Here is an 11,167-nt window from a genome sequence, read left to right as displayed (position 1 = left end):
GGCTCCTGCCTCTGCCACCAAGGCCCGTGAGATGGAACTTTAATGTGAGGGTCTCAGGATCTGTCTTGCCAGGGCCTCGGAGTTTGGCCTTTCTGCTTCCTCAAACAAAGCCAAGGCTTTTCTCAGCATTACAGGCAACTGCTCAGGGCCTTTGCCTACCTGCAAGCATGGCCTCCAGTTTTCCCCTCTAACGAGTCCATGGGGAGGCTTTGTCAGTGATTGCCCTCAGTGGGGCCCATTAATGCTTCAAGGAACTTTGGGTTTTGCTTTTGACTTGGACTTCTTGAGCTGCTTGTTCAGTCTTCTCTCAGTAGCTGAGGTTCATGTAATGAGCCCCAAATGCCCTGACGAACTATTTATCTTTGTGTAATTTTCCTCAAGTCTTCAAGACTTGCATAGCTAATTGGAGTTGTTTCATAGTGTTGTTAAGGAGGAAGATTTCAAAGTGCACCTATAATTTTTTTTTAAAGGGAATAATTTATTATTTTTTACGTTAGAGGAGAGATCATATGAGAATTCTCAAAGTGATAATGATCCAGGGTGTCTCCTCAGGAGGTCTGGACAGGTCAGAGAAGAAGTCCCTTGAGGTCTGACACTGTATGGACAACCTTGCTCCTCACCTCCCTAGCACCACCATTGCTCCCACTGGCCCCCTGGCCCCCTGGAATTTGCATCAGTTGTCTTCACATCAGACTTCTCCACTGAACTCTGCAGCTGGGTGCCACAGCTCCTGTGCACCATCTCCCCCTGTTTTCCTCAGACAACTGGATGCACACAGGCACAGAAGAATTTTTCCTATTGGTAAGCAAGGCCAAGCCAAGCACGATTAAGTTTCATAAACTACAAAACACACTCCTCCACCATATGCTAAATATGAGCTGTCTTTAATGAGGTGACCTTTCTGCAAGGGGTCATTTTAAGAGGAATATTTTTGGTAGGTAGATACAAAGAGGGAGAGATAAACATAGTTACAGAGTTGGCAGAGGAGACAATTCGACTGTTGAAAGACGTGTAAGCTTTTACTCCCCAAAGCTCAAAACAGCAGCATAGGTGAGCAGTATCTGAATGAACAGAGAATAAGGGGAGGAGAAATCCGGAGAATAATGGAAATGGCTTTTTCCCAGGCAGTCTGCTGAGAAGATGACTTCAGAAATGGTCATTGTATCCTGGACAGGAGCAAATATATGAAAGATCAGAGAAGTGAAGCACATGGTCTAACAGGCAGAACAGTGGTGATGAGGTTAGAGGGGCAGATGGGTATTTCCTTGGAACATCCCTTGTGAAAGGTCATGGGATTGGCAGAGGTCTCTTGTGAGGGAGAACAAGCCAATACTGCACCCATCTTTGAGCAAGGCCGAAAGTGCAACCCTGGGAATCCCAGGCTGTACAAGCTCACTGTGGTGAGGCATGTGCCATCCATTAGACTCCTCTTGGGTGACATGTCTGGGCACCTAGAAGAGAGTAACTTCCAACATGGCCTTCCCAAGGGTGAAGCACGCCTTGCCAGCCTGACAGCCTGCAGCTGAGCATGAGGAGATAAAAAGTGGATGTCATTTGCCTCAGCTTCAGCAAATCTCTTGGCATGGTCTCCCTCAATATTCTTGTACGCATGTTAGGCCTTTACAGTCTGGATGGACAGACAGACAGATGGGCGAAGCACCAGTTGGATGATGAGGCTGAGAATGCAGTGGTGAAGGGGTCATACCCTACCTGGAGGACAGGGGGACATCCTGGGGCATTGTGGGGCAGCTGTGAGAGAGAAGAAAAATGAAGCAGCTGTGTGGCTTATTGAGGTAAAAATAATAATTTGACAGAGTTCAGTGAATTCAATGGAATTTAACAACTTTTAAGGGGGGTTGCCAAGTTTCAGTAAGTTTGATGGCAAAGTTCACCTTTTTAATTCCTGCATGGAAGAAACATAAAAAGGACAACTGACTTGGAATGATTCACACAGAGGCCAGAGATGCAAAGGGTAAGGAAGACCCTCCTGTTGAGTCAGGAGATTCACATTGGACGTATTTACTTCCTAAACTCCTTATGGAGCCTAGGTGCAGCTGGGTCCAATCTTGGTCTCAGACTTGGACAGGATTTATGTCTGATGAAATTATTTCTACAGACTTTACAATAAATAATATTGAGTAGCTACATGGCTTAGTAATGCTTCACTAATATATATTCACCATGATATAGAAGCTACCATAGTACAAGGTTATGCACAATATTGGCAGCCTACCAATGATCTGCTGTTGGTAGAACGTCTCCCTGCCTTGAGGAGAAACCTTGAGAGGTGCCCCAGCTCCAGGGAAGATCACTGCCATGCAGCCACACTGCCTAGCAGGGAGAGCTCAGAGAAGGCTCACTCAGGCTGTCATGTTTATGGGATGAAGCGGTTGGCTCGTAGTCAAATCATATGCGAATGAAAAGGCAGGCATGAGCTTCCTTGTATCGACAACTGTCTTTGTTCCTTGATAAATGAGTCTTGGAATTGCTAGCTGCTATTCATGTGTCAATCACATGATCGATGTTCCAAGCTCATATGCATCGATGCTCATAGTGTCACTCTGATCCTTTCTGGGTTTTCAGGGACCAGATTGAAACATCAAGAGTTTGCAGCCCAGCTACAGCTCAAGCCTTTGCCTGTTCCAGAGCCTGCACTAAAGCACCACATCTCTGGTCAAGGCGTCAAGAACATCCATCACACTCCATCCCATGACTACGATCAATCCACTTTGTCAACTCACAGATTGGTAGTATGGTTGCCTCTTAACTCTATGTCATAAATATGTGATGTATTTCAGATGGGTGGTAAGAGTCCAATTATTTGATAAGGTGTTTACTTTAAGTGTCACAGTTAATCCTTGATAGATACCATTTTACACACAGAGTCAGTTGACTGTGTACATTTTACTTGCTGGACTGATGCATTTTGTTTCATATTTTGCTGAACTCTGGTCTACAGAATGATTATCAGGAATAAACTTAACAAGGTTAAACCCAACAAAGGTACAGTTGGGTTGATGGGAAAGACAGAGAGAAGCTGAGCTGTCCCTATGCTACAGGACATTGTTTGGTCAAGGGGCAGCACAGGCTGCCAAGACAACAGTGAACAGGGACAAGTGCAGTTGTCTGGCACATGCCTTGGACAAGCTCTGGCACCTCAGGTGTCACCAGGTGTTTCATCTGAACAGCCAGCTCCTAACCTACATCTTCATTTATTACCACAGGAGCTGAGACAAGGAGCTCACATGCAGGTGCCCATTTCACGCCCACCTGAATTGAGGCCAGAGGAATCCCACTTCCTGTGGGTTTGTGGGAGGCAGGGGAGGGAGGTGAGTCCCCTTCCCATGCTAGCAATAGAAACACAGCATGACATGCTGTGAGCAACCTGATCTAGTTAGCGGTGTCCCTGCTCACTGCAGGGGGGTTGGACTAGATGACCTCTAGGGGTCCCCTCCAACCCCAAACGTTCTATGATTCTATGCCTTGACTCCCTCAGCAAGAGTAAAGAAGATCCCTGCTTGTCATTGTCTGGCTGTCCTGCCTAATAAGAAGACACAAAAGTTGATTTTTAGACCTAATTCTATCTCTGACAGAAGAAATGACACTGCTGGAAAGAAGTGCCTCTCCCCAGCTGAGGGAAAGCACATCAGTGATTGCTTCAGCCTGTTTCACAGCAGGGTCCTCTGGAGCCCCAGTGACACCTGGGGGGAGCCTGCGAGGGCAGAGCAAGTGCTGCCTTGGGCTGGTCCTCTGCTGCTGAGCTGGGCTGGGCTCCTGGGATGGAGGGAACTCATGGCAAGTGGGCAGTGCTGCAGAGAGACAGTTCCACCCACGAGTAGCTCCTCTGCAATGCACAGCAGGGCTGAGGGCATGGCTTGCAGGTACCAAGGGGAGAGGAGTGAGGCAGAGAGAGGTTAGGGGCAGTCTGGGGTGGGAGGATGCTGAAGAACTCATGGACGGAGGTATCTTGACAGGGAGTAAGTCTGTGACTGCAGGGCATTGCATCTGCAGATCCTGGTGGGATGTCCTAAAGCTGGCACATCCCACAGTTTACAGGATCAGAAAACACAGCTCTCAGACATTGTCTCGTGTGGAGGAGGTGAACGTGCTGCAGAGCAGGGACTCCCTGCTGCACCATCAGAGGGACAGGGCATGATGGCTGCCTTATCCCAGGGAGGGCTGCAGGGTGTGAAGGTGGGTGTGCAGGCAGGGGTGCCCAGGGCTGTCCTCCCCATCCGGGGCCCCGCATCCCAGGGGCTGGGGCAGGGACTCTGCTGCCTGCCAGGGTCAGCACTCAGCTTGCCCGGGGAGCTCCCCAGGGTTCTGCAGGGAGAAGCTGTGAGTGGAAGGAGGGACCCCAAGCAAGGCAGGGTCCTTCTGCTGTTGAGAGGGTTCTGCTCAGAGCTCCTATCAATGCCAGGACATGTCTAAGGCTGCTTTTCAAGGGGAAGGTCAAAGCAGGGATTACCACAGAGATAAGAGCATTCCTGAGTCTGTGTTTCAAGTTTCCTACTCTTGGGGACTTTGGGGGAGAAAAATAGAAAAGAAGCCCTTATGCTTGACAAAGTCACTGAGACTCCAGAGCTTTAACTTTAAATGATCAATAAGTCTTATAGGAGCCTGTTAAAGAAGTTCAAGAGTCTCTGGGTTACTCTAGCTTTGCATTTATTCACAACTCAGAGTTGGGCCATCACCTCAGTGAGTGGCAACTGAAAATCACAAGCATAATCACAGAATCACAGAATCGCAAGGGTTGGAAGGGACCTTGGGAGCTCATCTAGTCCAACCCTCCTGCTAAAGCAGGTCCTCCTAGAGCATTCTACACAGGATTTCGTCCAGGCGGGCTTTGAATATCTCCAGTGAAGGAGACTCCACAGCTCCCCTGGGCATCCTGTGCCAGTGCTCCGTCACCCTCAAAGTCAAGAAGGTTTTCCTCATATTCAACAGAAACCTCTTATCTTTCAGTTTGTATCCATTGCCCCTTGTCCTCTCGCTTGAGCACCACTGCAGAGTCTGGCTCTGTCCTTGTGACTTCCACCCTTAAAATATTTGTTTGAGTCGATGAGGTCCCCTCTCAGTCTTGTCTTCTTCAGGCTGAACAAGCCAAACTCTCTCAGCCTTTCCTCATAGGGGAGATGCTCCAGTCCCTTTATCATCCTAGTTTCCCTCCTCTGGACTCTTTCTAGGATTTCCTCATCTTTCTTGAACCAGGGAGCCCAGAACTGGACACAGTACTCCAGGTGGGGTCTCACTAGGGTGGAGTAGAGGGGGAGGATAACCTCCCTCAACCTGCTGGCCACACTCCTCTTGTGTGTGATACCATCACACACAAGATATCCTGTGATACCAGGATACCATTGGCCTTCTTGGCAACAAGAGCATGCTGCTGGCTCATGGCCAGCTTGTCATCCACCAAGACTCCCAGGTCTCTGTAGGCAAGAGCTGCTTTCCAGCAGGTCAGCCTCCAGCCTGTAGTGGTGCATGGGGTTCGACCTCCCCAGGAGCAGATATAATACTTTTATATCTTTCTATAATATTTGCATAAAGAGTTTCCATAGTGTTCACAATTCCTCATTTGTCTGACCAGCTGAAAGCCCATTGTTTCCCACAGATTAGCATACTTGTATTGTTCTGTCTCAGTTCTGCTTCTCGATCACAAAGTCCATTGGCTCATCCATCAAAAGTCTTCTCTTGGCAGCCACCGTGAATGCAAGGCAAAAGCATAAAAACTTAACCTCTAACCTAACCTCTATTCATCTGAGCCTACTTTAATTATCCTGTCGATGTCTTGGTTCAAGACCAACTTATCTGACTGTCTTAAAGTCTCACCTTCATCTATCTTTATTTACTGATTAACTCGGCTGGGGATTAGTCCAACCATGGAGGGATCTATACAAGGGACGTGGTGAGCAGTAGACCATAGGCTGTTGAGTTTTTGCCTGCACACTTGCATCTTGGTTGCATTCAGAAGTCAATATCTTAATACAATAGCCACAGGATGATTAATGAAACTTAAGCAAAAGCAAAATTAACTCCTTCCTTTATCAGTTGTTCTCCGGGTTCACCTGGTACACGTTTTAATAGTGGAGGCTGTTCTTTTGGGAGGGCATTAAGATAATTAAAGAAAAGCACTTGTAATTTCAATGAATGAAAAGAGAAGCAAAGGGTGCTGTTGGCCACCACTGCTGGTGCCTAATGAAATCCAGGGACCACCGGAGCCTTTTCTGTAGAGCTGCTACCAAGCCACGCAGCCCCTGGCCTCTGTCATTGCATGGGATTAGTGTGCCTCAAGGTAGGACTTAAAATTTGTCTTTATTGGACTCAAGCTGTTACTTTTTGAACATGTTAAAGAGGGCAGGTGGCAGCACAGAGCCCTGAAAGTCCCTACTAGATAGATGCCTCCAGGCAGAGTACCACTTATTGATCACATCCCTCTGAGCCAGACCAGCCATCTGGTTACCCATCTACTTATCCACACAGGCAGACCATAATATCCTAACTTGTGCACAAGAATGTTGGGCGAGGGGGTGATATCATGGTGGGAGATAAAGAACCTGCAATCAGGGGGAAGAGGTAGGCAAGGTCTTACTTAAGCAACTTGAGCAAGCCTCTAGATGAGAATACCCCTTTGGCCAGTTGGGGTCAGCTGTCCTGGCTGTGCCTCCTCCCAACTCCTTGCCACCCATGGCTGCCCTCCCATCACTCCAGCTGTCCCACCAGGGATCTGCAGTCCCTCTGGGTGAGCATGATTTTGTGTGCCCAGCAGAAGTGACATTGCTGGGGAGGGAAGAGGAAGAGAGGGGAGGGGAGAGGAGAAGAGGCAAAGGGAGGGGAGAGGAGAGGGTGGCAAAATGGAAGTGCATGGGAGGTTGGCTGGGAGGTTACTTCTGTTGCAGGAAGAGAGAGGCACCTGCAGAGGCATTGTAGCTGGGAGGTTGATTTTGATGTCACTTCTTTTGCAACCTGACTGAATTGCAGCAGTCAGGCAAGTACTGTGTCATCATCAAGCATCATCAACCTCAACATGACCCAGATGCCTGCTCAGGGAAGGTATAGGTGGGTACAACCAATGCAGTTGGGCTGTTGCTTGGATGTCACCTCATTACAGCAATGTGACTGTCCAGGAGCAGGCAGGCATCATGAGGTCATCAAAAGCACCAGATGTGAAGGCTGCAGGCAGATGACTGAGCCCCTGGTCAGGCCCTGCCCTGGGGTGAAGACACCTGTACATGAAATGGAACCTGTGGGACATAGCATGAGAAATTGTGGGATGTGACAGAGAACCGTGTAAGAAGGGACTAGAAGTACTGAAAGCACGATGTGTCCCAGCTGGGTCTCACAAGTGATTGAAGAGCAGAGACATGAGAAGAGGCCAAACTGCGCAGATAACTGGAGGGGAGCATTGCGGAGCTTCTGGGTAGTCAAGTCTTGCAAGGCCAGCAGGGCCAGCAGAACCCATTGGTGACACCATTTAAGGCCCAGATGACCTAGGCAATGGTATCCCAAGTACCAAATGATGGTACCAATGGAAGAAGCCCGAGAGCACTGGGAAAAAGTAACTGGTGACAGTTGTTAATTGGGGAGGGGAAAGGGCACAGAAAGGGAGGGATCCAGGTGGAGTGAGAGGAAGAAGCCTGTGGATGGGGAGAGGAGAGGGATGGATGGGGCCAGCTACAGTTTGGAAGGGGCTGCTCAGTGCTGATCTGTGCAAACCCTGTGCGTTATCACCATGGTGTGTCCTGCCTTCTTATTAAACTCTGTTTCTGGCTATTTGCTCTGTGAACATGCTTGTGTGAGAGAGAGAGAGAGAAAAAATGTATGTAAATGCTTTAGCTGGCCAACTCCATGTGGTGCTTCCTGGAAAAGGAGGGCATGAGAAGGTGGAGATGCCCAAGCTGAAATTGCCAAGTGGGTAACGGCTTCAGGGCTGGGTAGGACACCTGGGTAGAACCAAAACTCAGGCCCATACTGGAGGGACCATGGGTATGTGTGCCCATGGGTAGGTGCTGAGAGAATGAATTGACTACTCATGACCTTCTCACCAGATTGGCCTGAGAAGGGAACAGGCTGGGGACAGATGTGTTGTCCACGGTTGTGTGTGTTCTGTTGTTGGTGTGGTGGCTGCAAAGGTGCTGTTCCCTGTTGGAGTTGGGCTGTGTATGGTCAGGTATGTCCATCTTTTTTCCTTGCAGATACTGGTATTTAGCACATTCCCTTTAGGAGATTCCACCTTGGGTGATGTCTCACTTAGTGGGGCTTCAGTTACCGCTTTCCCCAGGCACATGCTGTCCCCATAGAAACCCTCTCTCCAGGAAGTTCCAGATTACCTTCCTGGAGAAATTCTTCTGTGCCGCCATATCTAGGAAAGCCCTGGGTATGTACCTCAATGACCATTCACCATCTCCATGGTCACCACATGGCAATGGGTGAGTCCAAAATCCAACTCTTGGTCTCTATAAGTTACAAATGGGACCAAGAGCTTTTCTCTTCCAATTCCATGGAGAAATATGCCCTTCTGTGGTGAACATCTTTGGGCCTCTTGTTGATTTCACCTTTGGAAGAAGAGCCCAAATGTCAGTCAGTGCACTGGGGTGATAACATTTTATTTCAGAAATGCTATGAAAGTGTCAGTTCTGTTTGAATGAAACACACATGTTTATATCAGATCCAGGTTAGACAGAGCAGGGTCGTTCCTAAAGAGAAGATGGATTCAGATGTTTATGTAGGAACAAAATAAAAACTAAGAACAATACAGATAATGATAAAAAAAAGATAAAACAGCAAACAAACACAGGCCCACAATGGGATTCCATGGACATCATTCCTGACGAGTGATGGAAAATTTGCCACTGATGAAAACCATGCCTAAAATAACTTTCCTGATGGACTCCTTCAGCTCCTGGTTCCTCATGCTGTAGATGAGGGGGTTCACTGCTGGAGGAACCACTGAGTACAGAACAGCCACCACCAGACCAGGGATAGGGAGGAGATGGAGGGCGGCTTCAGGTAGGCAAACATGGCAGTCATGACAAACAGGGAGACCACAGCCAGGTGAGGGAGGCACGTGGAAAAGGCTTTGTGCCGTCCCTGCTGAGAGGGGATCCTTAGCACGGCCCTGAAGATCTGCACATAGGACACCACTATGAAAACAAAACACCACCAAAATAAAAAAGCACTAAAAATGAGAAGCCCAAATTCCCTGAGGTAGGTATCTGAGCAGGAGAGTTTCAGCATCTGAGGAACTTCACAGAAGAACTGTTCCACAGCATTGCCTTGACAGAGGGGTAGTGAAAACGTATTGGCTGTGTGCAGCACAGCAGTGAGGAACCCAGTGCCCCAGGCAGCTGCTGTCATGTGGACACAAGCTCTGCTGCCCAGGATGGTCCTATAGTGCAGGGGTTTGCAGATGGCAACGTAGCGGTCATAGGCCATGACAGTGAGAAGACAATACTCTGCTGATATCAAAAACAAAAAGAAAAAAAACTGGGCAGCACATCCTGGGTAGGAGATGGCCCTGGTGTCCCAGAGGGAATCGGCCATGGATTTGGGCACAATGGTGGAGACGCAGCCCTGAGCGAGAGGTCGAGGAGGAAGAAGTACATGGGGGTGTGGAGGTGGGGGTCGCAGGCTATGGCGGTGATGATGAGTCCATTGCCCAGGAGGGCAGCCAGGTAGATTCCCAGGAAGAACCAGAAGTGCAAGAGCTGCAGCTCCCATGTGTCTGCAAATGCCAGGAGAAGGAGCTGGGTGATGGAGCTGCTGTTGGACATGGAGCCATGCCCAAGATGGCCTCTGGGCACAGAGACCTGTCCAAGGAGGAAAAGACAATGAAAATTTAGGGGAGACTAGTCTGAGGAAAAAAACTATGCCATTACTCACAGAAAACCCCCTCCCTGAGCTGGACGAGGGATGAGTCAGCTCATTCTCCATTACTATCAACTGACTGACATGGTTCATCACAGCTTAAAATGAAGCTTAGACGCCTAGTTTCCATGAAGATACCTCTGGGGCAGGATCCCCAGAGTTGGTGTCAGAGCAAATACTGACCCACATCCCCACCCCAACCCCAGAGAGCAGGAGTGCCATGGACAAGTGGAGAAACAAGGAAAAACACTGCAGCGTTCCAGAAAAAATGATGCAAGGACAGAAAGGCATACAGGGCATGCTGTGAAGCCTTCTCCTTTCCCAGCTGTACTTTCTGGGATGATGGCAGCGTAGGGCAAGCACCTTTAACATCTTTTTTGTGTAACACGTTCCAGGAAACCTTCAGTGGGAGGCCCAGCTGCCGAGGGGGTGACTCATGACCTGGACCCCTTGTCCTTGGGGTCAGAGGCTCTGCGGGCTGGGAGAGGAGACCAGGGTTTATGTCAGGAAATGTGTCTGCACTTCAGGGGATGGCAAGGAGGAGCCTGTATCCCCTCCTCCCATTTCTAGGAGCAGCTCCCTCTCTATCCCTGGCCATGTCTCTGCTGCCTTTAAGCTGACCCTTCTGGAAGATGTTTCTCTGTCCCTTGGTCTCTGCTCTGTCACTGCTCACAGAGACCATCCCTCCTGCTGTGTGCTCAGCTCTGCCCTGCAGACACCTCCTGGCAGCAGGGCACTGCCCAGGGACATCTCCGTGTGTGCAGGAGGGAAGGAGCAGCTCAGACAAGTGCTAATGAGAACTGGGGTCTGATTGCCTCCTCCAGAGCAGAGAAAGGAATTTCCATCTCCCGTTGCCCACCCAGCCAACTGTGAGGAGAAAACTCAAAGCACAAAGTTGGAGTAGCCCTGACCCATGCAGCACACTAGCACACTCTCAATAGCAGAAGGATTCTGCCCTGCCATGGGTCACTCCTTCCATCCACAGCTTTCACCCACAGCGTGGTGTGGAGCTCCCTGGGCAGGCTGAGGGCTGACCCTGGCAGACAGCAGAGTCTCTGCCCTTGTGTGCAGACCCTCAGGGTGCAGGGACCCTGCTCTGAAGAAGACCCCCGTGCAATACTGGCTGCACACCCAGCTTCAAAACCCTGGAGCCATCTCTGTGAGAAGGCAGACGTCATGCCCTGTCCGCATACTACAGCAGGGAAGCCCTTCTCTGCAGCACATCCTCCTCCTCTACACTTGGATAACTGAGAGTCCTCCTGGAAGATCATACCTGCTCTGGGATGAACCAGCTTTTGGATAG

The 11,167-nt window shown here is 49.4% G+C and overlaps 1 pseudogene; it reads right to left on the bottom strand.

Annotated features, from left to right (window-relative positions):
- Positions 1-8,818: 8,818 nt before the first annotated feature.
- LOC104133352 overlaps positions 8,819-11,167 on the bottom strand; it is a 26,072-nt pseudogene continuing 23,723 nt past the window's right edge.

The sequence above is a fragment of the Egretta garzetta genome, unplaced genomic scaffold (assembly GCF_000687185.1).
Source record: "Egretta garzetta isolate BGI_Z169 unplaced genomic scaffold, ASM68718v1 scaffold119, whole genome shotgun sequence".
Taxonomy (NCBI): domain Eukaryota; kingdom Metazoa; phylum Chordata; class Aves; order Pelecaniformes; family Ardeidae; genus Egretta; species Egretta garzetta.
This window is presented reverse-complemented; position numbering and strand designations above follow the sequence as displayed.